The 27879-nt window shown below is 47.6% G+C and overlaps 1 protein-coding gene and 1 long non-coding RNA gene across 4 annotated transcripts in view; one reads left to right on the top strand and one right to left on the bottom strand.

Annotated features, from left to right (window-relative positions):
* PAX7 (paired box 7) overlaps positions 1-27879 on the bottom strand; it is an 87628-nt gene that overhangs the window by 44600 nt on the left and 15149 nt on the right. The window lies entirely within an intron of this gene.
* LOC110408630 lies at positions 15407-25148 on the top strand. Its single transcript, XR_002444463.1, has 5 exons — positions 15407-18378; positions 19055-19108; positions 23183-23320; positions 24135-24423; positions 24922-25148. It is a non-coding gene; the product is annotated as an uncharacterized LOC110408630 (long non-coding RNA).

The following is a 27879-nucleotide window of genomic DNA, read 5'->3' as shown; positions in this document are numbered from 1 at the left end:
TCTGCTTCATCTCATGGGTTGGGCTGCTCAATTCAAAGAGTTCTTCTTCCCTTACTTTGCAGATTTCAGCAGACATTTTGCACAAAGCCAGACTCCCAGAGCATGAAGAAAGCATCCAAGTCCTTCACCAAGGTCTACCTCCCCTAGCTCTGGACCTTTGCCTTTCCCTTCTTGAGCCCCAGGCTCTCCCCTCCTCAATCCCTTTGGTTTCCTCTCTCCCCCATAGCAGGGCTGGAATAAGCAAGTCTCACTCTGTTCTTTTTTCTTCCTCTTTGGCTTGGAGATGATAAAGCAGAAGGCACAGATTTTCACATTTCCAGTCAGACCCACTGGGTTTGGAATGGAACACACTCCCAACAGCATTACCAATGTCTCCAGCATTTGCTAGCAGCTTCTCATGGAGCAAAGCTTGGGTTTCCAAGCTGTGCACCTGAGGATCCGAGTTATCAGCTCCCTGCAGCACAGATGTTGATGTATGGAGGAGCTCAGCTAGGACAAACCTTTACATCTGCCTTTGGGACAGTGAAAAATGTGTCACTAGAGAAAGAGCACATGAAGCACGAAGCCCTTCGGCTAGGTGAGAGATCTCTGTCACCTTTCCCTTCCCTCCCATGATAGCAATATCATAAAATATGCTTTTTTTTTTTTTTTTGCCATGCACAACTGCTGTCTCTCAGAATGCCTGCACAGACATGATGCTGAGAGCTAGACTGTCCTAAACCATTGTGCTCAAGGAGAAATACCTTCTCCTTTAGGTAAATCGGTGCTAATTTAGGATTAGAAACAGGATTTACATACGCTTGTCCTGACGACGAATTTCCCAAAGGTTTGCAACCTCTTTTTGCTCAGTTCCTGTGCTATCGTCACCCAAAATCTGCCTTTTTCTTTCGAGAGCTGGGAATGGCAGCTGTGCCTTCCCAACAGCTGCTCCGCTTGGAGGAGTAGGAGGCAAACATCCCACCGGAGCCCACTTGTTTATCCTGGGAAGATCACAAAATGCCATCGCGTTCTGCTTGCTGCAGGACAAAAATGCTTTCATGTCTCGAGGACACAGCGTTAGAGCTGAGCTGACTCCAGCTGTGTCATTAGCCAGCTTTCTGATCGCGCCCATTTTCAGGAAAGGGCTGGAATCCCGAGCGGTGTGAAAGGAACATCTGTAGTTGAGAATAACAGCCCTGCACATCTGCACCCCAGATGATTTGGGCCAGGTAGGAGCACATCTGGAGCTCGGAGGACCATGCTGTGCCAAAGCACATCTGGAAACCTGCAGCACACGGCAGATTTCTTCACGTTGATCACTGAAGTCACTGGCTGTCATTGGTTTAATTAGCGTTTTTTTCTTGATAATTGATACAAAAAGAGGACAGAAGTGTGTTTTGGCTCAGAACGTGACAGGGCCAGTGTGAGAGAGAAGGAAAATACACCAAGATAAATATTGGGCTGTAGTATCTGCTACAGCTCACTGCGTTCTTGGTGCAGCTGCTTACATAGCATACAGCAAGGCTGGGATCCAGCATCATCCCAGGTGAGGAAAGTCCTGATCCCTGATTTACCCCAAGGATTTAAGAAAGGGAAACCAGTTGTCACCAGTAACAATCTGTCCTATTCACAGCAGCACCGGTGATCGCGCCGGCCATCACCCTGGCTACAGGGCTAGAAAGAGAGAGAGCCAAAACTTGCCACATAAATTGATGTAACACTCCCTATCCGGGAGACTCCAAGCAGCCCCCAGCTGGCATTATCTCCATTTCACAGCCGTGGCAGGGATGGAGGAAGTCACCCACCTACGGTCACCCCGTGAGTCAGGAGCAAAGCTGGGAAAAGAAGCCGCAGCTCCTCGTGCCAAGTCCAAGGCTCCAGCAGCCCGACTACAAAGATGAAACCAAGAGAGCAAGAAAAATCCCAGGGCACGCCTGGAACCAGCTGGTCTCGGTAGGATGCAGCTGCTGCTGTCAGACACAGATTCACTAAATAACACAGAAAGTCGTTTGGCTGAGATAGACCGCAAAATGAGCCCGTTACTTCGTGCATCCCCTGATATCAGGGACTGTCCCTTACCTGCCTAACCCACGACTCCGAGCATCAAACAGGTCTTTTCCACTCCTAAATGGCTGAAATGTGCTGGACACACCATTGCCATAATCTCCATGAGAAGCTTCCCAGAGCTGCAGGAGTAACTCAAGGAAACCTCCCTTGCCAGGCAAACCCGGGGGATCCACCCAAACCCTCAGCATTTCATTTCTTGCCCCATATCCCCTTGTGGAACACAGCTACCTGGCACTCCAACCAGCACGAGCAGAGGGAGAAACCCAGTTTGCAGCCTCTAGCATAATGGGGTGTTGTCAGTGCACATGCTGGCAGTGTTTTACACTGTGTTTCACAGGCAGCAGTGAGCACCCTGTGAATAAAATGGTGGAGAAGTACCTGGCAGCAGCTTCCTACCGATCACTAACGGTGATGAAGGATGGGAAGCAGCTAGCTGCCTGCTCACAGCTCCCCCAGGATTCCTGCTGGCTGAGAAAGAACAGAAGGGAGAGGTGAAGAGAGGGGAAAATCTCCCAAGCCAGAGGAAAGGGAAAACTAAGAGAAAAAATGCATAGATTGCAGGACGCACTGATCCAGAATGGTTTTTTCGCTCCGTTGAAAGAAACATGGCCAGAGCCCATGTGCAGGTGTACACACAGGATGACATAGGACAGGTGAAATACGGATGCCTGGGCTTGCCCTGGGCCCATTCCAGCAGGAGGAAATGTGTAAATTATGGCCCACAAACTCAACATTCCTGAAAAATGCTGCTGGTTCAGGTTGGAGCACAATTAGCAGAGCTCTCTGAAGGGGTTTGAAAGGAGCCCAAGTAGACTGGGGCTGGAGGAAAGGAGCAAGGAAAAGCCTCCATAATTACGGGCTGGATTTGTCCTCCCTCTTCTGCTTTCCCATCCTCCCCCCTTCTCCTCTCCAGCTCCATTCACTGCTTCTGGGCGCCTCTTAGCCCTAGAGTTAAATTAATCAACAGGATTAGGTGGAATCGGCCACAAGAAGACCCTCCAGGCTCAGACTGAGCCCTTGATGCCCTACAAGGACCTGCTGCCTCGTGGTGAAGCACCTTGGTGCCGTCTGGAAGGATTGGCAGGCAGGACCAGACATGAAAACGCATTCATTAAAGCGGGGATTGGATTTTGTTAGGGGGGAAAGGGAAACCACATGCGCTCTCCTTCAGTATTTCTCATCTCTTTGTCACCCTCTCTCGCTCTCATTTCCTCTCTCTTTTCTCTCTTGCTTCCAGCTGCACCTTCCTAAAAATTAAACGTATGTTGGAGAGGAGAGATGAAGAAGGGGAAGGGAATGGTATTGCGGATGGCTTAGATGTAACTGCACTGTTTGTTCCGCAAATGGCTTCAGCAAACCCACCCAGGCGCTGCTGGAGCAGCAGTGATGCTCCACAAAAGCAGGGCTGGAGGTGACAGCTGGGAAGCTGAAGCTGCCACAGGGGAAATTGGATGGCACACGAGAGGAAGGCCAATCTCACTTTGGTGGTATCGCAGAGATCTGAATATCCCCTCATTATAGCCCTGTGCCATGTCCCGCTCTTGCTCACAAAGCTCTCCATCCACCAAAGCTGCCATTTTTGGTTCCCCAACAACGAAATGTATGCGCATTTTTCTAGTCCTGTATATACCTGAATTTCAGGTCAGGCAGTTTTATGCTGGGGGACAAAAAAGAGGCTCTCAACTGCCGTGGAAAGGGCAGCTTCACCTGCCACATGATGCTTTTGCTTCTTGACACTGCCTTAATAATCAGAGCCACATCATCACGAAACAGAAAGAAGGTACCCATCTCACAGGTGGAAATCTCTCTTGATCGCTGTGAGGGCACGAAGCAATAAACCAGGGAAAAGATCTGCATATATCCAGTACATCCACAATGTTCTTCTATTCATTCCTGCTCTTTTTTCAAGCACTCAGAATGTATTTAGCAGGTAGGGGCTGTAACTGGCCACAGTCCAGATCTGTGGTGCTGCTGTTTCCATGCTCTTTTTTATCACCTGCTTGTGCAACTAGCCTGTGTGCCATGCCAGGACTGACAGAAAGGTGTGCTCCAGCCCAGCGCATCCATAGCAGAGCTTCTGGGTAGGGCAAAGTCAGATGAGGATGTAGCAGAGGGCTCTGCTGCTGATCTCAGCCTAGCACATGTTGGAGCAGGGTGGGATAACAAGGATCAGTAGGAAGCGGTCATTTATTCAGGGCAGGGCTCCCGTGCTAGACCTGCAGTCAACAGCTTCAGAAGCAAGAGCTGAAACTCTTCCCTGTCTTCTTAGCATCTGCCTTTCCCTCTGGCAGAAAGCAAACAAAACCCATCAAAATGCAAACAAGACTATGGAAAGCCTGAGAGAAGGGGAGAGACAGTGGCAGCATCGCAGGAACGGGATTGTATTGGCTTGGTTTTTCTATCTGACATGAAAACAAGAACAGTCTTTTCTGTCTCCTCTTGGAAAATGATAAAGTCTTGAGTTCACAATGAGAAAGAGATGCGTATTTGTTTGCAGAATAACCCCACTCACCTCCAACAGCAGGTGGGGCTGCAAAGAGAGGACAGAGGTGTTTCAAATTCATCTCTCACCCCTCTGCCCCTGCCCAAGCACATTCCCAGACACACACAAAACCAATCTGCGACACAGCACATACAATAAAGCTTGGGTTTCCCCCTCCCTCCCCTTTCCAACCTGTAAACTCCCCATTCTCCAGCATTTGCTCGTGCCTGTGCAGCTGTATTACAGTTTAACATAGTTTAGAGGGCTGTGGTGTGAAGCAGAGGCAGAAAACGAATCACATAATAGTTGATATGCGTTTTAATCAAGTAATTCGGCCCAAGCAGAATGATAGTGCCTGTTGGTGGGGTGCCCTTGAATACCAAACAGACTGGGTAGCAGGCCTAGGAAAATGAAAAAGTCATTTACAGCTCAGCTGGGGACTGCAGTGTTCAGCAAAGCATTAGCGTGGGGACCTTAGGAGATAAAGGTGTGGGTGTTTATATATATATATATTTTTTTTTTTATTCAGGCACTGGACTGGCTAGCTGCAACCAAACCACAGATGGAGGCAATGTCTGTTATGGGCTTTGCAACTTGGAATTAATACTCACAATGAAGATGATGCACTTGAACAGGGATGCAGGCAGAGAGAGTTTCTGCCAAAGGGGAATATGGAAAGGTGGGTGTCAAAGACCCTATCTCTTCTGAATAAGGTTCTCTTTTTGTGGAAGGAGAAGCTGTAGGAAGGAGGGGAAAAGGAAAGCTGGAGGTTTAATAGATGTAAAGGGAGCATATGCAAAAGGTGCCAAGTGCACACACCTCAGGACAGCCACAGTAAGAACCACATCACAATTCTGGCTCAGAACAAGTGATAAGACAACTTCTTCATGTCCATATCCCAAGGGTTCACACAGGAGGTGAACCCTAATAAAGGCTTGAAGATGTCAAGGTGAGATCTGGACCAATATGTCAAGTCCTACCTGGTTCTGGCTGTCCTACCTCCCCAAACACTTACTCCAAATTTATTTTCCTCCCAGCTCTGCCAGAATTTGCCTCACAGCTCAGATTGATTTGGGGCTTTTAAGAAAACTCTCATAGAATCATGTCATAGAATCATCGAATGGCTTAGGTTGGAAGGAACATCAAAGATCATCTAGTTACAACTTCCCTGCCATGGACAGGGAGAATCTCACCTGGCTCTTGACCATGAAATATGTATGTGCCTCTAGACAAGATTAACTTCTTGGTTAGGGCGCCAGCTTCAGATGCACAGTCTGTCCAAAATTCACCTTCATTTTCCATTGTGAAATCTCTGCATCTCCTTGAATAAGACTTCTGGGCTCAGATGTAGTCGGGTGCCAGTGGGCTTTGGAAAGAAAAAGCTAAAGCTCTTGTTTTCCATGGGAAAGTCATCCATCACTGAGCAAAGATGCAGCCAACAGCTCTCATCTGCAGTTCCCTGTGCACTGACTGCAGCTGTCCCAGGTAACCCTGATCAGGTTGGGTACAAACCTTTGCCTTGAAGCTGGAAGCTAAGATAGATGAAGGCTTTTTTAACCCCACAGGGGAGCAGGAATTGCATCCGCAACCAGCTGATCATCCCTCACCCGTGCCACGCGTATGGACGGAACAAACTCCCTTGTGCTGATGTGCAGCTCCGGTGAAAGCCAAGAAACTGCGCTCATTTTTCTGGGTGCAGGGATCTGGCCCTGCAGCCTCCATCTACTCTGCATGTCAAAGTGGTGAGAGCCATCGGGGCCCCAGCAGCTCCTACTGCAAATCAGAGTCTGGCAGCGCGGGTACCAGCTGCAGAGCCCCCATGCAAAGACACATGGTGCCCCCCTCCCCCCCCAAAAAAAACCACAACAAAACACAACACACTCTGTTCCTTGCGAGCGGCGAACAAAACCAAATCATCCAGAACAGTTGGAGAAAGATAGGGAGGAGAGGGAGGGAGAAAGAGAGCCTACGTCTCCAACAGCCTTTGTTAATTCCCAGCACTGGTCTGAACATAAACAGATGGAATATCCATCAACTCCGGTCGTCTTTTCTTTTCTTTCAACTTTTTTCTAGTTCTCGCCTCCCTGCCCCCTCTACCCTTAACACTCTTTCTTCTGGTTTTTGTTTGGCCTTTTAAAGAACCCCGAGGTAATGAGGCCTGCCCCGACTCCCCAGCACATCTGTGAAGTCCATAAAAGGCCCCTTTTTCACTTCAATATTCATAGCTGCGTGTTTGTGGCAGGCACAGGGTCCAGCGGAGGGCTGCGCCGGAGGGACTGGAGGGGCTTGCTGGCTGCTCGACTTGAATTGAAACGCTGCAGTCGCAGAGGCATCGATAGTGCTCCCAAAAATGGGAAGCAAAGGGAAACCAGCTGGTGCCGGGGCAGCAATACATCGCAGCCTCTCCCTGCTCTCAGCCCGTGCTCCAGCCATGTCTGTTCTCCCCCAGCAGCAAGCAAAGCGTCTCTAACATCACAGCCTCTCCAATAAGGGGGTGAACATCCAGGAGCACCTTGCAGCAGCTGGACTCCTCATTCCGAGCACAATGTAACGTGTAACTGCTCCCTGCATGCAGTACGACCACCCTCTGAGGGTGCCTGGAGGAACAAACACCGTCATGGAAAAGACACCACGCTCTCCAAACACCTTCACAAAAACAACTCTGATCCACAGGAGCGAGACTCCGAACTGCCCAGAGGTGCTTCTCGTCTGGCTGGGCTCTGTTTTGCCCATATTCCTTGGTTCTGAGCTTAGTCCTTAGCCTGTTCCAGCACTTTTTTTTTTGCTCAGAATTTTCCCCAGATTGACTGAGCAAGAAGCACTGTCTCAGATATCTAAAGCCAAATTCACTTTCATCCAGATCTGGAGTGAAATCCACTTGGCATAGCACACTCAGCACACCGCGTATACGCAAGGCATGCTGTCTCTGGTGCCCAGCATCCTATGGAGGTGCACGAATCCATGTTTTGCCCTGTGAAAACCTCTGCAGTCCTGCTGTCCCTCCTGTCCCTGTCCTGTCACTGCGTGCTCTGCCAGCACATCTCAATCCTGGCCAATATCTGCCTTTCTATTGCTACCCTGTGGTCCCTGCACAGCGCTATCCCTGCTCCTACATCCCAATTTGCAACACCCTCTTTTATTTTCATCTCCTTCTCCTATATAGCTCTGCCAATGGCCCTTAATCTTGTCCTGTAGTTCCTCTGCTGTTCCAGCCTGGCCTCCCTGGCTGGATACATCAAGTTAAAGACCTTTCAATATAAGACTCTTTCAGGAAAGATAAACAAATTTAACCTCATAAACCTTTCCCAACCCTGAAAAACCAGCCTGTGAGAATGAGGCACCAGAGACCACTTAACCACACATGAGAAACACATTCCTCCCGCTGTTTGCAAGCCCTGCTTCATTTATCTGAATGTCAGAGCGACCGCCTGAAGCCAAGAGGTGTGTGAGAGTGGGCACGAGCAGCCACTTTGCTTCCTTTGCTTTGCACTCTACCATGGCTGTGCAAACAGAGGGATGCAAGAGTCATTAGGGCAGGTGTCTTGGGAGAATGTCTGATTCTGTTTCCCTTCCTCTGTTTCCCTCCCTTTCCTGAGTCCTTATGCTTTTATGTGTGCACGCATCCTCTTGCTACACTGCTACTTCCACTGCTTCTCTGTTCTCTCTGCTGCCTTCCTACTCGCTCCTTCCCTCTCTCTGCTTACACCAATCCCAGTGCACACAGAGAAGGCTTTACATTAATTTCATCCCACGGAGAGAAAACCAAAGTACGTGACTGTATAGAGCCCGAGGAGAAAAGGGCCCGCAAGCAGAGCGTGCCCCTCGTCAAGTTGGCCAACAGCAAGCTGAAAATGTGTTGAGAAGCTGGACTGTGACATTCGCCTGCAATTGAACCCCTCTGCTTGTCTCTGCTGCTCTCTGCTCGCCGAGCTGCGAGAAGAAAGAGAAGAAAGGGAAGTATAGGGAGGAGAGAATGCAAGTGACAGAAAGAAGGATTGAATGAAGGAGCGAAAAGAAAGAAAGATATCCCTGCGCCGCTTGGTCCTTTATCAGCCCTGTCATCTGGTGCAGGGCCCTGTGCGCATTGTCTCACCTTGGACAAAACAAAAAGGCGTTTTTGTGCAGATTCCTTTAGAGCTGCCAGAGCCCGCACCTTAGGGGGTCGCTGAAGGCTGAATGTGCAGCTGACAGCCCCGCGCGGCCCGATGTGATATCAATAAACTCCGACACGTCAACTCTTCAGCACAGCTCATGTGGAAGGTACGGCTTGAATATTAAAACCTCCAGCGGCCGGGAAATAAGCTTGGGGTGGAGAGGGGGGAGGAGGTGGCTCAGAGCAAGAAGGGGTCGGTGGACGAGGGGGCTGCGGTAGCACAAGCTAGGAGCAAGGCAGCCAAAAAAACAGCTCTACAGATCTGCTACCTGCTGTCCGAGTAACTGCTCCGTGTCTTTTTGCTTTTCTTCTTGGCCACCAGTGAGGACAAGTGGCATACAGATCCTCTCCAGGTCCCGGGGCAAGGATTCTCTGCTGGGAACCGAGCTGGACAGGAGCCCAGAAGCTAAAGGAAAATCCGAGCTCACCTGTTCAATATTACATCCCACTTGGTGGACTTTTGCTTCAGGGAGCAAATATCCTGCCGCTTTGCACACTGCTGTTTATTATATGATGCTGCTTAAAGACATCAGCTAGTGACAAGGTCTCAGCCGTGCTGCTAGCAAAGCTTCCAGCCCAGAGTGACAAGTGCCTGTTTTGCCAATGGGATGCTGTTTTCCACGGTTGCCCCTTCCAACACCGTAAGAAGATGCTCCCCCAGAAGAGCAGGCACAGCATCATGGCAGAAGTACGTGCTACTTCATGCCTGTTAGCACTGGCTGCAAAATGTTTACTCTGCCGACACTTTCCATCATTAGGTTCCAGAGTGAACGTGCCCAGCTGAGACAGAAGAGGCTGCTCACCCCACCAGAACTCATCTGTGTGAAGCTCAGAGCCAAGTTAGGCTCTCTGAAGACTATGGAGTGTCCACAGCCTCCATTTCCACTCAGATCACAGCTCTGAAAGTTTTAATTTTGCAGCAAAGGATAGAACACAGTGTTCCTGAACTCAATACTTGGAGCCTGACATGCACATCAGAAGGTGAGCAAACCCAGCACAGGAGCAGAGCTGCTCTGAGCAGGTCCTTCAGTCGCGATGAAAGCAGGACACAACTGTGACATGAGGCCATGATCGACCCAAAAAAACTAAGTTTCAAAGTCCAGCACCAGCCCTACAGAGCAGTTTTCGGGAGGTAGATAACTGCATATGCATGACATTCTGTGGTTTTTATCTGCCAAGAATGTTCAGGATACATGACTTCATTCTTCAGCTATTTTAAAATATAACAAGGGATCTTTCAGGGGCTTGCAATGATCTCTTTCCCTCTGGGATTGTGATCCTATGAAGCAACTGTGCCTTGACAGACACACAGCAGAAGCTGAAACCCCCCTTGTTTAGGAATTCAAGATGAAGAGCAAAGCGAAAAATATTTCCCACCATCATTAAAGCAGAAGGATGTGTTCAGCAGTGCTCTTCTCTTAGCAAAAGGAGAGATTAAATATGTGCAGAACACTGGCTTTGTCTGTCAGTCGGTGATGGGAACAGGTACATTTGTCACTACGTTTACTTTGGTTACAGCTGTGCAGATCTTGAGATTTTCGATTTTCCAGACAAATTCCCCAAATGCAGGGACATGAGAATGCTTCAGGATAACTGTAAATAATTCCTGTTTGCTTGGGCTGCTTATGTCATTTTTTAGTCCTTTTTAAATAAACAAAAGATTTTAATCTCAGGTGGTAGAAACAGTCGAGCAGACCTGAGATGAGAAACCTGGCTTTGCTTTCAAATCATTTGATTAGGCTTTTTTCCATTAAGGAATTTAACATTTCAACATGGTGCTGTGATTTGAGAAGAGGCTGAAAACCTCCTGGACCTTCTGGTTTCCTCCCCATGGCTGATGGCCCTGGGATCTTTGCAGAAGCCTCTGCTCCTGCTGCAGTTCAGTGCTGACCATTCTGTGCCCTTTGCCAGGCACAGAATCTAAGACAGCCGGGAGCTGTGCCATGGAGTCTAGAGACACAGGGGACACAAATCTTGGTGTCATTCACATTTGGCCAGAAACTGAAGCACCACGCAGAAATATTAATGGTCTGTGACCTACCACAGGCTCTAGCTGTGGCAGATAATAAGCAGCATCAGAGTCTGTTTCTTAAGCTGGACAAACATGAAGAGGGTTTGTAAGATCTCTAACATCAAACAGTTGGTTCCCCAGTGACTGCTGCCGTGCAAATCTGAGAGTATTTGTGTGCTGGAACCTGCATGGACGCATGCAATCTTCTAATTTCTGGCAGCTAAGTCAGCAAGGTGGCGGGCAAAAAATATCTCAGGCACCACATGTGGGATTGGCACTACCACCTCACAAACAAATTCTAAGCAATGACAGGTTACTAGCAACACAGGATCAATAAGAAAAAGACAGAAACCCAAAGAAACCTCCTTGAAAACCAAGCAGTGAAGAGTTACAAGAAGGAAATTCCCACTCCCAGCTTGAACAGACACAGCAAATGTGCAAAGAGTCACAAGGAAAATATTTTTCCAGCTACTGATGAGCCCGCATGAGAATTGCTCGCCCTCCAAGGGGCTCAGTGATATGTAAGTTAGTTCCACGCCGTGTACAGTTTTGAAAGCTGAGCACTGGCCATGCAAAAGCCTAACCCCTTTCATCCACCCCTTCTTCCCAACCGAATTTTACAGACCAGAGAAAATTAGCTGGAATGTTTAATGAACCTTTTGATATTCATACTTCTTCAGCTGGTAAATAATTTCATTCTGCACGCTGAGGACATTCAGGGTGCAAGCATGGAGATTTTCCTCTTGGGACAGAGCAAGTTGGCTTAGCTAAATTAAGAAATTACCTCCCTTGAAATTTGAAACACTTCAAAAATGCAGTTGCCTGCATTGTCCAAATTCTCTGTGTTTCAGGGTGTGAAGCATTAACTGTTACTTGTATTTCTGTCCTTCTTATAGCCCATACCTAAGGTTTGGTGGTGGTTTTACACTGTACTGAAAAACAAACATGGACAAATGCTGGTGGAAGGACCAGGCAAGGGAAATAGATGGTGCGAGTTCATTTTGCATGTCTGAGTCAATACTGGAAATAAAATGTGGATGTCCCGGCTCCCAGGCAGCTGCTGCATCCACCCGCTGATTTTTTCAGATGATAACACCCCAAAAATTCATGGCTTAGTCTGATTCCCCATACCTTGCCAGACGTGCTGCATAACTCCTACATCAAGCCCCAAACTCCTGGTTAGGTGAAAACATTCCCTTTTGAAAGACATCACTTTGCTGAATATCACCTACAGCTCTAACACATTATTCACGTAATTGATTAGCCTGCCCTTCTTACTTTAACACTTTCCTCCATGCCTAAAGATTCCCATTTCATGCTTCAGAAATCCCAGGCAGAACAAGCTCTTGGGCTGCACGAGTTTGGTGGACAACCCCAGAGCTGTGAGCAGCAGTAGCAAAGCAGAGCCCTCTACTAAACAGAGAATTCAGATGTCATCTAGCAAATTCAACGGGTCAGCAAAGGTCTAAAATCAAAGGTGCCCTTTGAAAGCTGGAGTGTTTATTTGTTTTGCTGGTTTTCTAAACAGACAAGTCAACATTAAAACAACTTGCACAATGTAAAATAAACTAGGGGACGGTCAGAAGAATAAGCAAAAGACCTAGAAGTGAAACTTTGGTAAAATGCATGCCGAAGAGCTGGACGCTGGATATTAATTTTAACCCTGGGCTTGCTGTGGTTTTGGGGAGAAACCCCACCGGGATATTCAAGCGCCGGGCTCCGGCCGGCAGCAGCGGGAGCTGAGCCCCGTTCTGGGAATGGCAGGGCTGCCCTGGGTCACGTAACCACCGTCCCGCTCCCCACTGCGAGGGGCCCCAGCGTTGGATATTTGCAACCGGCTTTAGCGTCACAGTGGGAGCTGGAGAGGACTTACCAGCCCTTTGTGCTGGATACGCTTTTCGGTCCAATGCTGCCAGCGCTATCACTATTAGAAATGCCACCAGAATGCAGGATAGATTTTCCACTCCCTTCTCATCCATTATCTTATCTGTCTGTATTGTCCCCTGTTCGGTATTGGGCTCGGGGACAGCTGACACACACACAGACACAACTCAAGAAGTTCCAGCAAGCCTTGAACCTCGTCGCGCGGGCCATGACTGGGTCTTTTAAAGGCACGCTTTGCACACTGTGTCTCTGCGATCTGCGCGAGATGCTGATATTTCTGGGAAAGATTTTCAAAGAGCAGCACATGCCTTGCACCTACTTAGTATTAGGTGGAGGCACCCATCTCAACCCAGCGGAGACTGAGTACTCCCTTTGTACCTACAAACAATCTTTCCCTCATTGATTATGAAAGATTCTGCCTCGTGCTGACTCCATGGGAGCTTTGCCGTGCTAGGTGCTGCACAGAGCCATGAAAATCCATGGTACCTGCTCCATAGGCTGATATCAACCCAATCCAGCAACACACACTCTTTGGGAGACGGGTTAAAAACATTTGCATGCTGCCTAAGTTCACTTAGTTCGTAGCCATCCAGAGCCAACCTTGGAAAAGTGGTAGGAACGGTACTAATTTTTCTTTACTACAAATGCAGTCTAACATCTATATTATTTTATTTTCCTGCAGAATTTCATTTGGATCAATTTCATACCCAGACACAAGAGCTTCCCTCCCCAAAACTGAAGTTTCCATCAAAAGACAAGTACAAACTAGATGAGGTGGATATCTTTGGTATCAAAAATAAATAAATGAAGTATCAGTGTTTCTAAAAATAAGAATTTTTAGGCATTACAACATTTAGATTTTAAATATCTTTGTAGTTCAGAGTTATGCTACATCAAAATAATTCCTTATATTTTGTCATCAATTTTCATAAAACTTAACCTCCTTTCTTCAAATTGGAACCCATTCCAAGTGCTCGGACTTCCAAATTTTTGTTGATGGCACTCAAGATTATATCCCAAACCTGCACAATGTCACCCTCTGCTGACGCATTCAAACAGAAGTTTTTATAACAAAAGAGATAAATGGCCAATTTAATCCACAGTCCTTCCTCTGACAGGTCCCAGTGGCAGATACTTCCCAACGGGGAGACAGACTACCCTGTAATTATCTCCTACACCCATGACCCAGTGGAAGCAATGGTGATTTCCTAATGCCAATTAACTTATGGTTGACTTGTGCCAAAAAAAATAAAATAAAATTACTTTCTTCATTAAAAAATAGTTATTCAGATTGTAGGTGGCATCTGAAAGTTCATACATCTTGAGCCTGAAAGCCTAGGCTGGAAAAGGTCTCCCACAAACCACACAGAAATCAACACTCGAAAGATGTTTACAAAAATAAAAAGAGACAAAAAACCCTACAAATTCTTCATTAGTTGCTAGCAAGATTCTGCTCTGAGAACTGAAAGTCTGAGAGGAATTGGAAGCTACCTAACCAAGACCGCGAATAACTATTATTTATTAGAAATCATTTTATATTCATGGGATGAGGCCGGAATCTCCTTTTCTATCTTCTCCCCTCCTTGGCTTGCTGTGCAGAAGCACTTACACAATTGTTTTAGCATTTTGTCTGTTGACATGCAAAAAAAAAAAAAAAAAAAAAGGCACTGATTTAGCAGTTTCTAAGTCCTGTTCCATAAGCTTTGAGATAGAAATTACACTCAAACGTTTTCATCTAGTGCTTTCGAAGTCTAAATAGTCAGGTAAATTTAAATTGAGCAGTACAGGCGACTTACTAGTGAAGGCACACATCTAAATAATAATGCTGAGAAACACAGTAAAGGTTAATACAGACCATTTAACAATAACATATAGACCTTTTAATATGCTTGCTTCTGCTGTATGTGGTGTCTGAAGGGGTGATAGATAGATCTGGGCTGCTCAACATGCAAAAAATTCTGCGTCTCACGTTCCATCTCCATACACCCCCATGGGCCATGTAAAGAAGAGGTAGAAGAGGCAAAATATTTTGCTGTGCTCCGAATGACAGTAACCAAAGGGATAAATATAAGGTACAAGTTTGGGAATGAAATTGCATCTCTGAGGTTCTTTGTGACACCTGAGTGCCATCGATGGAGAAGTTTAGAGCGCTCACTTCGCATCATGCTGTAATGCAAAGCTGGGGAGCTGCCAAGGAGCTGTACAACAACAACCCAGTTTGGCTGCATTTTCTTGTGTTGTTTTTGGTTTGGGTTGGGTTTGGTTTTTTGTTTGTTTGTTTCTGGAAAAGAGAGGCTGGAAAGACATGGAGTGCTGCAGCACCTGAATGCCACAGGTGGAAAAGTCAGCAGACACCACTACCCCTTAGACCTTTGTGGTGGGAGCAGTGATAAAAGAGATGGAGAAGAGTGGAAAAGCACAAGTAATACCCTTTGAAAGAAAAGAACCCAGCCTATGTGATATGCCGTGGAGAGAGCAGCAGAGGCTGAACTTTGTGCAGTGCTCACTGTGCACCGCTGTTGTTGCACTCGTGCCTGCAAAGCACAGCAATTTAGGGCCACAGTAGGGCCAGGGGGTGTATAGACATACAAGCACAGGAGCGCACAACAAGAAATAAACAAGAAATAAAGCACAGCCCAAGGAAAGCTGAGCTGACACCTCTTCAAGCAGAGCCAGGCAGATCCCACCTCCCTCCACCTGGCTCCCCTCAGGTGTGGGGCAGAGCTCCCATTGGCTATCCGCCCCTCAGGCCCACCCCCTGCTGGCAGCGCAGCCAATCAGGACGGGCCTCACCTGGGTGTGGCAGAAGGTGCCAGTAGCAGGAGGTGTGTTGGGTGCTTGGCAGCCATTTTCTGAGGGCATCAGTGGGGGCTCTTTTTCAGGGCCTCAGGGAATGGCTGAGGGGGCTGGAAGAGGCCTGGAAAGGGCTGGAGAAGGGCTTTGGGGTTAAAGAACACTCCATTTTCCCTTAGCTAAGAGATGGGAAGACCTCGCCTTAGCTCCTTAGGAAAGGACTGGGTGCACCTCCACTTGCTGCTTGCAAGTCGGTCGGCAATCTCTGAGATCTGTGAGAGATTTGAGAAATGATTCCAAAAGGGTGAAAGGAATGAAAAAGAAGAGGCAGAGTGGGGTCCAGGGAGTTACAGTTGCACAGGCCCTTCTGCAGAAAGAGGAGGGTTTTGATGTCTCCTTGAAGAGAGAGGGAGATGCATAAGGAATTGAGGAGAAATTTAGCAGCATTACTCTGAATAACCCAGGAGCTGGGGATGAGGAAACTTAACAGCAGGGAAAAAAAAAGACTTAGTAGGTCATCTCCGGCACACGTCTGTCAGCCCAAGGCTGTTCTTGCCAGGGAGAATTTTTCCTTCAAAAGTTGATAGTTCAGTTTAAGTCCCAGCGCTTTCCTCAGTGCCCAAATGCCACAAGAGAGGGAAATCTGGGCATTCCGGCTTCTCTAACCGCTAAGGCCTAAAATCTTTTTTTTTTCCCTCTATCCCTATTTCTTTTGATTCAGACAAAACTCCCTCTGAAGTCGAGTGGACCAAATACGAGGGCATTTACTCAAAGCTCAATTCAGATGTCACTGGGGGTAAATCTCCATAATGCCAGCTGGCGCTTGCTTGAGTGAGCAGTCATTGCTCCTAAGTCGGCCGCCCAGCAAAATCTGCACCGGGTCTGCAGGAGGTGGCCCTGGTTGGGCTGGAGTGGCAAAGGAGCGAGCCTGAAATGGAGAAAACATCCTTCAGACTCCCTGTGTCATCGCTGATTTGGGTATCATCGGTTTGCCAGCTATGAAACACACGGAGAAGCAATGTCCCCAGGGGAAAGCAAGCGGCTCGCTCCGTGAATTTTGCCAGCGAAGACAACGCCGTTTGTGTTACAGCATCCCGATCCAGCCCATTGAGTTGTCTGCAGAGAGCGTTAATTGTAATTTATGGAGGCTAAATTCCTAATAGTGGGCTAAAATCGCGGGCTTTGTTGAAATTAGCGGTCCGCTGGTTTAGAATGGTGAAAAATATGTCTCGCAGGCTGCTACCGACTGAGTGAGATGTACTTGATCTTTTTTTCACTCTGCAGGCAGGACCCCGTGCTTATTTCTTCCAGCTTAAACAGCAGAGGACACATTAAAACAGAACAAAGCAAAAAGCCCGAACCGAAAACCTCGATAGTAGGAGGGGGGGAAAAGTTAGCGAAAACTCAATGAAGGCAACAGCCGTTTCTTCCCGCCTCAGGTCTGATTCAATCAGGTCTTTCAAAAGAAACTCCTGTCACCACAAACTGCCTTTTCATGCCAGATTCCTCCCGGCTCCCCCTCTCTGCCCCATCCCAGCGACTTCCAACAGCACCGATCAATCTCCAAGCGACACCCTGCCCCCCCGCCCAGCTGCCTCCAGCCACCGCCGTTCCCAAGCAAAAGGCAGCTTCACCCAGGAAGGTGGTGGAAAAAATGTGGACAAATTTCTGATTTGCAACACTCTGGGAATGGGTTTATTGCCATTGTTTGAGTGCAAATGTATAAATAAAGCAAAACGAAGATTCCAGGGTGAGTCCGATGAAAAGCAGAAAACAAGAAATTTTATGGCCATAAGTGGCGTGGGCTAATGGTGATTTTTGAGGCACTGGACCATGGTAGTTACTTAGCTAAATGATTGCTGTGAAACCGGGCAAGAGGCTTATTTCTTAATTACTGTTACATATTATGTCAAGCTGACACTTTGAGGCGTGCTCGGGCAATGATAAAGTTAGCCAAAAAAAAAAAAAGAAAAAAAAAACACACACAACCAACAACAACCAAAACTCCCTTGCCGTTCTGAGAGGCTGTTTTTAAAGCACGTTACTTGGCAGTGATGCTGGGAAAGGGCCGTGCTGGCCCACAGAAAGGGGTGTCCTGTACTCATGCTCTGCAGCAATATGTGGTTACCAGCGCCGCTTACCTCTAGATCCATAGGATAATGGGACTGGATAAACCCCTGGAAACCTGACAGCCTTTCAGCTGACTTTCTCAGCGCTGCCAAAGCACTGCTCTGAGCATCTTTAGCTAGCCCAGAGCAAAGTACAACCGCCTCAGTGCATGAGCTGAGCAGGAAAGCTATAAGGGACTGGGAAGAGCCAAGAAGAGCAGTGGCACTAGGATACAAGAAGCGGATATCCCTGCTATCCAAATGTCCAGAAAGAGTGGGAGCCAGATTTTCCTCTTGGCCTCACAGAGCCCAAGCTCTGTGACTGGGAGCATCATTCCTGAAGGGCACGTGCTGGATGGATCACGGAGCAAGGCCAAGCGGCGTATCGTCCCCGTCTCAGTGGAGCTGTTCTCATTTCTAGTGGCCACAGAGCTGATTCTGGTTACCCGCGGAGCTCTCCAGGCTAACCCCAAGCTGCCAATTCCCTGCTCACAGATCTATCCATCTAGACATCAATTTATGTTACACATACGCTTTGATCGTGGATAGCCCATATGTAAAAAATCACACATGGAGGCAGCTCTAATTTACAGTTTGTTCTATATCCCTGTAGGCTTACAGCCCCGCAGGCTGTCGTTTTGGCCTCTGCTACTTTACAAAATAAATACACACGCATAGAATTCCCCAGGTGCTGCCCTCTCCCTCACTCTTTACACAGGAGGTGTACAAATCCTGAACAAAGGCATGTTTTCTGCATGGTTTTATCAGTGTATTTTCTCCCCGGCCTAAACCAGTGCTCCAGAAGAAACAGAAATTACACATCTGCAACGCCTTGCAATAATTGGCTCACCACTGGCTTGAGTTGGGCATAAACAAACAGTGAAGAATATTGGGCTAGCAGGTATGTAAGAAAAGTGACATCACAGCATCCTACAACATCCCTGGTTTTAATTTATCAGCCAAATCAACACCTCTGTCTCCGTGTCACCCTTCAATTTGTGACACGCAAAACCTGATACTACTTCTCCAGCTAGGTCAGTTTTACCCTATGTAAGCTGATTATACCCTGCATTTAAAACAAAAAAAAAACAACAAAACAAAACATACAAAAAAAATATACCCAGCTCGCTGTGCAAGGATGCTAATGGCAAAATATATTCACAGCTTATTTAATAACCCAAGCTGCATAATTGCAACAAGTAAGCTCATCCTGAGGTGTTTAACTTATATTACGTGAGCAGAAAATTCTCCCTGAAAAAAATAAAAATAAAAAAGAATGGAAAATGAAAAGTCCTCACTGAGGACTTCTCAGACTGAGAAATTGCATTCCCTTGGAATCAGTTTCCTCAAATATCCTCCGAACAAATGTAATCATTTGTAAATTGTGGGGCTTGCTTCGGAGCTAGCTGGCCATGCTCCCGAAAATGCATTGGTTGCCCATTGATGTTGGAGAACAAGTAAGGGCACCCTTTCAAAACTTTGGGGGAACGTAAAAAAGAAAAAAAAAAGAAAAAAAAAAAAAGGAATACAAAAAGTCGGCCTTCTTTTTCTAATTCCTCCTTCTTTTTTTCTTTCAGCCCCTTGGAATAATTTGCCTTCAAGAGCCCTGGATTCGCTCCAGTATTTTTGAGGTAGGAAACATGCAGAGTTTTAATTCTTTTTTTTTTGAGTCCATCAGGTTCAGGTTACATGTTCGGGTACAAAATCATAAACAAATGGACGGCATTTACATTTCTGAAGTGTTTCCAGCCCCCTCACCCTCTCGTCCCGCATATAGGTACATCACAAGCAGCACCGTGTAAGTAAAGGAAGCCAAGTGCTTAACTGATAACAAGACATCCTTTCTCCTCTGTTCTATAAGTGGGTTTTGCTCTCTCCCTTGGGTTCCTGGCTGAAATCCAAACTCCAATCTTACATGCACTGGCCTCAGGTGAGCCCTGAGGAAATTGGTTGTCCCAAACCCAGAGGTCTGAGCAATTAGAGTTTTGTAGTCCCGGTAACGTGAGCATCTGACGGAGGGTAGGCTGGGAGTTGCCTGTTTTGGGGGCAGATCACCCCTGATCAGAACCAAAGAGAAGGTGTCAAAGAAGCAGGACAGGGATATGCCGGGGGGGGGAACGTCAATTCAGATAGCATACGTGTTTCTTAAATGTCTTCTAGCCTCAGGAGACATTTAGCTAAACCAGAGCAACAGTGTTCTGTGTTGCTATTGTAAAAATGAGGCAGGCTGGTCATTTTGGTTCCCTGCTATGCTATGAATGCAAGGTAAAAAACTGTCCCTGGTTGGACAAGACAGGGGTGGGAACCAAAACAGAGCCAGAGGGAGAAGCAGCAGCTTGGTCAGAGATAAAGCAATTTGCTGCTGAAGCCAGATAGAAAAAGCCACTGCTCAGAGCTGTTGCTCAGCTCCACAGCTGTTAGACAAAACACTTAGCACACACAAAGCCAGGCCAGGTTGCATGTTTGCAGATTAACAAGAGTGGTGGTGAAATCAAATTGAGTTGCTTTACCGTTCTGTATTTAGTGCAAGCTGAGATAGGTCCATCAGACAGACTCTCACGTTTATGACAGAACCCATCCCTTAAAGCTTGCACGAGAGCTGCTAAAATGAATATTACAGAGAAAATCTTGCCCACACTGGGGAATGTTTCTCTCTAGCTGAATTAATGATCACTCTTTCAGCCGCTCCCTTTCCCAGGAGGTTGCAGAGAAACATCTTCTTACCAGGTCTGTGTTTCAAACCATCGGACTACTCACATGTAGAAAGTTAAATACAGACATAAGTAATTGCAGATTTGAGACAGGAGGCAATAAGGACCAAATTTTCAGTGGCTGAGCCTAGGCCTCCAAAACTGCATGCCTTAAATTGGGAGATGCGGTTATGAACGATCACGTTTTCGTATGCCCCAGAGCTCTGAAATACACACACACATTTTGCATGCACCAACCTAAGTTCTAAACAATGAAACCCAGACCGAAAATGCATAGACTGGAGAGGGAAGTGACTGATCCCTTCTCTTGATGCAAATGGGGAATCTCCTATGAAATATCCAAGTTTCATAGCGCATAAGGAACTTAATTCTAGATTGGTACTCATGAGATTTCTTAGACGTGTCAGCGCAGATGATTTTTAGCAAACAAAATTGGGCAGACAGTTGTATCATTTGCCAAATAATCGAAATGCTACTCCTAGAAGCATGTGAAATAATAGGAGATACGGAGCTTGCGGGTCACGGACCCAAAATACCAAAAGGCCCTTCTCAAATCCACAGCCTGTGACCTACTCCATTTGCAGAACTCCATGAAGTGAAGCCATTTTACGTTACTTGAGGATTTCACACGGCGAGTGGGTTCAGCCTCAGCACTGAGACAGCTTGGGAAGGTGGGGGAGGAAGAGGAGAGAGTGGAGAGCGAAGCTCACGAGACACAGATTCTGCTCCTTGTTTAACTGTGAGCTCCCAATGGGATGGGAAGGGGCACACCTGGTCTGGGCCATGCTCTAATTTCCTCTCCTATAAAGTACTGATCATGTTGCCTTCCAGCTTGGGTACAGTGACCCAAATTCCAGTAATGATGCTATGTTGTGTGTTCCCTACATGTCCCTAGATAGATTTTCCAGATGGTCACTTTTCACTGTGACCTTTTAAAAGTCTTGCTGATACAAAACGTGAGATGTCTGTTTCCGAACAGAATAAACCAACGACTTCAGTGCTTGCTTGCAAATGAAAAAAAAAAAAAGCCACAACATTTAGAGAAGATGCAAGTGCTCCCAGGAGCCTCGAAATATATTTTTTTGGTTAACTGTGATGTTGCCTGTAGCTCTTTATGGCAGTTTTAAAGCATCAAAGCTCAGATTTGTTATATTGAACCTGGAAAGCTTCAAAAACTTTTTTTGTAAATTAAAATTTAAAAAAAAAAAAAGAAGAAGAAGAAGAAGACGATACCAAAAGCTATGAAGTGGTATTTTTCAGATGGGAATATGCTTTGATTTCGGTGGTTAATGCAAATAATACTCTCTCCTCCTCCTCCTTCCCCCTGCACCCCCGACAGAGTTTTCAGTGCAGCAGACAGAAGGTGGGGAAAAACAAATATGACATAAATTGTCTTGGTAAACAAGTAAATAGTGTCATTTAACTCTTCCCCCTATGACTCCTTGCTGGAACTCTGAATTAGTTTATGGCAGGGCTCTGTCAAAAGACCCCCCTCCCTGGAAACAGAGGTGAGACCTCAAAAGCCATTGTCTCTTTAGTTAATTAATTAAGGTAATATTGAGTACAGCTTTGCTTCTAAGTTCGAGGAACCCAGCTGGGGGCAGCAGCCTCTTGTTTGATGCCATGAATACGGTGGAATGAGCTCCGGGCCCTGCATTAAAACCCAAAATCATTTAAAACATGCCGGGGAGGAGGGGATGGGGGAAGGAGCCCGGTTTATAGAGCTTTACAGCAGGACCGAGCCTTCTTCAAATAACTACGGGGGGTTACTTTGCATTTTACACCCCTGCTAGCTAAGCAGCAACCAGTTACCGGGTCCATGACTTTTGTCTTTTAAGACCAAGGCAGGAGGAGGCTGCTGTAGTTCTGCAGAGCTGATTTCCTTCCCCATGCAGGCTCCTTTCTGGAAGCTGGGGAATGCTTCTTACCGGTGCCTGGCCCAATCCCTAGAAACGTCGCATTAGTCAATTTTGCTTACATGGGGGAATCCTCTCACAGACATGGGATGGGATGACTCATTTGGATCAAGTCACCCACAAATGTAAGTCTTTGCAGGCCTAAGCTGGAAGCGTGTTTTATTTCCAAGTAACATCTAGTTGCTTGCTCTGTGAGCTGATTTGCCTCTAAAGAAAACAACAATAATAATAAAAGAATAAAAACCAAATCTCCAGGTCCGTATTCAATCTAAAACTCCTGCAGATACCATGGCTATTTTCCTGCATTAAACCCCCAGGTTTTGAAGGAAAAGGCTGCGGATACAGCTCTGCTTAGTAATATTTACAGGAGGCTCCAGTCCTGGCTTTGCTGCTGATACTCCGCGTGAACCTGGGCAAGTGGCTTCGCATTGCTTATCCCCAGCTCTAATGTCACCCCATCCCCTAAAGCAAAGAACATCCATCCACTCTGCCTGCAAAGCAAGGTGCTGCACCCTGCCTTGGTCCCTACCTGTGCGTAAATCTGGAACTGTTTCTTTGCTTTTCCCATAAAATGGGAAATAACCAGCTGAAGGGTGCCGGATTTAATGCCTGGAGATTTCACGATCTTTGTGGATTTGAACCTCTCTTTTCCCCTCGTCCCCATATGCCGTGTATTAACGTCTGCCGCTGTGTTAAGTCTAATTTAGTTTGGTATCTTCTCAGGGGAGAGGTTGGCTCTCATCTGTCTGTCTGCCGTGCGCCAGGCACACCAGTGGCACTGTATAAATAACAGTGATCATAAATAGCTGACAACACCTGCTGGTTTTGAATCAGCAACAAGTGATAATCCTGCGAGCAGCTAAATGGGACTTTGGGATTCCGGGTATTGGCCTGGTTAACTGGCTCCTTGGTTTGATTATGCGTTTGTGTTTTCCCAATTCTTTTTTTTTTTTTTTCCTTTGAAATGCCTCAGGGAGCCACTGTGGGGACAGGAACGACACGAAATCTGCTGGTCTTTCATCACATCGGTTCCTCATCTGTTTCTTTCTTTTCTTCCTCTCCCCCATCCCATCTGCAGTGCTTTCAGGCAAAGGGACCTCATGGAAGCCCCAAAGGGAAATAATAAAAATACTCCTGAGCTTAAGGAACACTTTTGCAGCTCCTGCAACAACCTGTGCCCATCGGTAGATCCACTGAAGGCAAAGGGATTACTAATGTGAGTAAAACCCCACGGCCACCTCTGAACCATGTTTGGAAATAGGGAAACTTGCCTGGTACACTTCAGGTTCCCACTGCTCTTCAGATACTACTGCCCAAGCTGATGAAACAGGTATTTCCCCAGTATGGAATCACTTCTGATGTTTTAGTTTTCATTTTAAATGTTTGCCCTGTGTTTCTTCTCCCCGCTGCTGTTTCAGTTTTCTGTTAATAGGCTGGTTTTGCCCTGGTGGCTCAGCCTGCATTCAGGTCACCTCTCCAGGTGTACGCACCCTTTGGAGAGCACTAAGTACAGGTTAGCGGGGGTCATGAGTCACATAACCCCCTTGAGGGAAGTTTGGCTTTAGCCAGCCATGAAATAGCAAATCTTCCGCTGCAGAGGGGAAAGTGAGGCTGAGAAGGAGGGGGGTAATTTTATTATTATTATCATCGCTTGACCTCCCAACCCAGCGCTCGGAGCTGCCTCTCGTTAGGAGCGTGCAAGCAGGCATATGGCCCCACCATCACCAGGGCCACGCTGCACCGATCCATCACGGCACTTCCCAGCCCCATACATCCTCGCAGCCATCGGGCCGAGGTGTTCCCAGCTGGCAGGGTTCACCAGCAGCTCCCAATCTGCCAACAGGGGCAGGGGAGACCTGCCAAACCCTAAATCTGGGGTGGGAAGGTCAGCATCGATGGGCTGCATAAATCTCTGCATTCAGGTTTAATGCCCTGCCTGTGCTATTAATTGCCATCTGCACTTCTAGAAGTTATTTTGAGGGGGCAAAACAGTTCAAAACTTGCTCTTTCCCTGTTTTCCCACCATCCAGGCAATGAAACACCCTAATATCATAAAGCTGGAACTCCATTGACTTCAAACGTGCATTAATACCCCAAAAACTTTTCTGACCAAACCTTAGCAAAGGTGAAAAATACGTGAAAGAAGGAGAGCTGGGGGAAGTGGGCCCTTGCAGAGTTCACTGTGAGCTCTGCAAGGAGGAGAAACCAACACTGCTCGGTATGACCCAGACATCGCTCATCCCCATCTCCATAACAAGGAGGCTGGAGCCAGGAGGAAACCCACACCAGAGGAGACATGGACAGCAGAGCCCAGGGAAGGTCTGTCATCAATTTCAGGACTTTTAATTAATCAATTATTAATTTAATTTAGGCAGATTTGGGCATTAGCTTCAGGACTCTTCCAGGTTTGCCATCCTCTGCCCCCTCCGTGGTGTGTTTCTCGCCACCACCATGTCCTGACAGCACAGGGCCGACATCCCAGGGTAAAATAATAATAATAATAATAAAATAAATCCATCAAAGCCTATTAGTTAAATTGCTCTGTGCAAACCTAATTGACCACGAGGGATCTCCTAGGCAAGCAGGCCGTAAATCGCGATTTTAACAGCGGCAGAGGGAAGGAAAGGAGGAGGGAAAAAAGGGAGAGAAGAAAGTTTGCAGTGGCTGGGGATCATTTTAGGCGACTGCCTGGCTGGAGGCTGCGGAGAAAGGAGGCTGATCTGGAGCATATGGTGCAAAGAGCCAGTGCTGGGGGTGGAAGAATAAAAACCCTGAGCGGCGCAGATCCTAAGGAGCTATTTATTCCTCCCCCTGCAGATGTACATTAATGCAGGAGGAGTAGGGGGAGCAGATCTTTCGGCTGGAGAAAGAGAAACAGCGCTCCTTCCTTTTAACATGCTGTTGTCTGGCTTGATCTTGTCACTCCAAAGGGACCCATTCAGAGGTATTCATGCATCTGCCTCGGGGGGACAATGGGACCTTAGTTTATAAACTGTCTGTCCAGTTGCCTGCGGCCTTTAGTCCTTTTGTTTTCGCTTCTCTTAATAAACTTTTTGGGGGAGTTCATCAATACGCTTGAATAGCTGATGTTCTCATTCTCAGAGAGGGGAATAACAGAAGGTCTCGAAGGTTTTTTTTGTTTTTTTTTTTTAATAGAGGTGGGGGTGTTTTTTTTTTTTTACCCCTTAAAGGAGAACCGAGGCTTGAAAAGCATCAGAATAAACCCTTTAAAAAAAAAAAAAATCTGAATCAACCCCGAACAAAACCTCTATTCAAGAGACGGAGAAATGTGCAACGTTTAATTGCGCACACACACACACACCCCGAAAGCAATTCTCGTCCTGCCGACGGAATTAAGACGATCCCCGCCTCATTTTACAGCTCTCAAAATATTTTGGGTAGGGGGATTGGGGAGGAATTTCGGAGAGCAGGCTCATTTCCAGAGGATTTAGGGCTGAAAGCTGGCTCGAACCTTTCCCTCGGGTTCCCCCGAGTTCCACCTTCCCCCGGCAACTGCAGAAATCACAGCCGAGCAGATATATCCCCCCACCCCTCCAAAAAAATAATAAAGCTCAAATCGCGGCGAACGATGATTTCTTCGGGGAATACCAAACCACCCGCCCCATCCTTTGTAGGAGAGCCCGGAGCCGGGAGGGGGTGGGGGGGGACACGGAGATTTCCCCTATTTCCAAGCACCAACGCAAAGTCCGGCCCCATCCCCGTGCCGGCTCCCTCTCTCCTCCCTTGATTTCTCTTTTAAGGCGTTTATTTTCCCGGCAGGGGGTGATTTTCCCCTTCTCCCTCCCCGCAAATCCCCGCAAGCTCGGAGGCGCTGCTGGGTTGCCCGCTCCCCACCTCCTTCCCCAGGCAGCCCCCCACCAACCGCTCTCCCCGGTGACTCCAGTTCAGCGTTTTAAGGCCCTAATGAGTGTTGACAAGTTTAATGAGTTTGTTTTAAAGAGGAAAAAACTGGTCAAGTCGAGATTTCCGAGTCAAATCCATTAGGAGATCCCATTCAAACCCCGCCTGACAGCTCAGCCGCTCTCACACTTCACCAGCCAGCGCAGGACCGGCAGAAACCCCAAATCCCTGCTCCAAATCTGAACCCCCTCCTCAGCCCCATAACCCAGCACAGTGCTATGGGTTGCCGGGGCGGATAGGGACCCGCACCCACCCCTCCCCAGCTAAGGGGAAGGGTTAATTCATCTTTCGAGGGGCAAGGAGAGGGTCTCGCCTGAACCCATCCCATGGGGCAAGGGGTTGCAGCGTGCAGAGAAACCAAACGGGGCCGTCCGGTCCCGTAATAACCTCTCATTTCTATTGGAAATTGCATTAAACGCCCGGCTATTTTCCTTTCCCCCCCCCTTTCCCTTTTTGTCTGCCCCCCCCCTTCTCAACCTTCATATAAGTAAACAGCCCTGTGAAGCCGAGGTGGAGGTCATGTTAAGTCATGCAGTCTGACTTCGTGAACTTTGAGCTGGGTGATTAGGGGGGGTGGGGGGAGAGGGGGGGGTTCTCCTTTTTCAATTTCTCCACTTCCTAGGTCTCTCCATTGTTCCAATTCCAAACAGCTGCTGGTGCTAATCTTTCGGTTATTTGCAATCAGGAGGAAGGAATACTCACACCCTAGAGTGCTCCGATATTAGCCCTGCCAGCCGAGCAAAGGGACCACTGGAAGCTGAGGAGACGATGGAGGAAAACAAAACCGAGCAAAGTTATTGAACTCAGTTTGACTCTGAGCCTTTCAGGTACCTCTCCCAAACCCAAATCCGCGCCGGCAGAAAGCCATGGAAATTAGGCTTACAGGTACCGCATCACTTAAGGCCAGACCTGATTTTCCAAAGGTTAAACTCCTCCATCTACTCGAAGTCTGACCGGAGCGAGAGGGGAGGGGGAAAATACCAACCGAGGGCGAACTGGGAGGAAAAGAAACCACCACAAAAGCCCAGTTGGAGGCCAACCTGGCGAGCTACGCCCAGGAGTGTTTTGCTCGAGCTGGCTTTGAAGGATTTCTATTTAATTATTACTAAGGAGGGCCAAGGAGACTAAAAAGGTTCAAGGAAGCTGCAGTGCAAAAGGGACCGTCCTATTTACGTGTGGATGCACGGGAGGGGTTTAGCCCCATGCGTGGGCATTCCCTTCCCGTTCATTTATTCACCTGATAATGAGGACGATGGGTACCGCTAATGAGAGGCTCCTCACCTTGAAGCATCACGAAGGGGGCTTTCCAAGGAGCGTAAGCAGCAAAAAATAACTCAAGCCTTGGCTAATAGCCTTAAAACCGGGCTCCTAAAGTCGCTGGCAGGGCGCAAAGGGCCGTTTTGGGGTGGGTCGTGCCGGGGGGAACCCATTAGTGTGCCGGGCTCGCCTGGCCCGCAGCCCTCTCACCAGCCCCGCAGAGCCTTTATTGGTTTACTTAGGTGTTAATCCCTTAACAATCAAGTTGTCTGACCATGGAGCCCCGTCCCTATTCTTGTTTACATCTAATTAAGGGGCCGAAATGCCACTTCCCTTCCGCAGCCCCCCTGCCTTCAACCAACTTCCATCTCCCACCCGGTTTTGCAGCAGGTAAAGCTCCCTTCGATCCAATGGTGGGGTCCCGTCCCCAAATTCCACGTCCCCGATCCAGCCGCCCTCCCCTCCGCACTCAGCAGATGAAAGGCAGAGCTCTCCCGTCCCAGTGTCACCAGCATCTCCGAGCTTGCCTTAATTCAATTAAACCTCGGAACGCCAGGAAACCAGCGGAGATCCACCCGAGCAAGCCAGTAGCCGGGG

The sequence above is a fragment of the Numida meleagris genome, chromosome 20 (genome assembly GCF_002078875.1).
Source record: "Numida meleagris isolate 19003 breed g44 Domestic line chromosome 20, NumMel1.0, whole genome shotgun sequence".
Lineage (NCBI taxonomy): Eukaryota > Metazoa > Chordata > Aves > Galliformes > Numididae > Numida > Numida meleagris.
Note: the sequence above shows the minus strand (reverse complement) of the source record. Positions and strands in the feature narration are given on the sequence as shown.